The sequence below is a fragment of the Chaetura pelagica genome, unplaced genomic scaffold (assembly GCF_000747805.2).
Source record: "Chaetura pelagica isolate M959 unplaced genomic scaffold, ChaPel_1.0 scaffold284, whole genome shotgun sequence".
Lineage (NCBI taxonomy): Eukaryota > Metazoa > Chordata > Aves > Apodiformes > Apodidae > Chaetura > Chaetura pelagica.
Window position 1 is genome coordinate 3,721 of NW_009953066.1, and position 909 is coordinate 4,629.

Genomic DNA, 909 nt, shown 5'->3' on the forward strand with positions numbered 1-909 from the left:
TGCAAAGAAAATGTATTAATTTTTTTGAGTAAAAGCAAATTTAGTCCATGAAAATTTTCCTTTTTTTTAAAAAAAGGAGGAATTTCACAAAAATTCCCATTTTCTAAAAAAAAAAAAGGCCATTAATTCCCAGAGAAATTCCCCTTTTTGCTTTAAAAAACCCAAGAAATTCAAAGTATTTTTCCTGTTTTCTTTGAAACAAAAGGAAATTTCAATGAAAATTTCTTTTTTTGGAGAAAGAGGAAATTAATTCCAATAATTTTTTTTAAAAAAATCACAAAATTAATAAAATTTTCCTTTTCTTTCATGAAGAATTAAACTTTTTTTTAAAGAAAATTAATTCAAAGGAATTTTCCCTTTTTTCTTCTTAAAAAAAGAAACATTAAAAAGGAAAAATCTCTTTTTTTCTTTTTTTTTTTCCAAAAAAAGGAAGAATCCCAGGCAAAAGTTTCCTTATTTTACTAAAAAGAACATGAATTCACAGTAAAATCCTCCTTTTTTCCCCTTAAAAAAACCTCCCAAACCATTTTTCCTCTTTTAAAAAAGGGAAAATTGAGAGAATTTTTCCTTTTAAAAAATAGAAACTTAAAGAAAATTCCTTTTTTTTAAAAAATCAAGGAGATGAATTCCCTGAAAAATCTTCCTTTTCTTTAAAAATAAAAGAAATTCAATTTTCCAGGTTTTTTTAAAGGAAAAATCACACCAGGAAAATCTCCTTTTTTTTTTTTAAAAAAAGGAAATTCATAAAGAAATTAAAATTTAAATTAAAATTCATAAAGAAATTAAAATTTAAATTTCAGAAAGAAATTAAATTTAAATTAAAATTCATAAGGAAATTAAAATTTAAATTAAATTTCAGAAAGAAATTAAAATTTAAATTAAAATTCAGAAAGAAATTAAATTAAAATT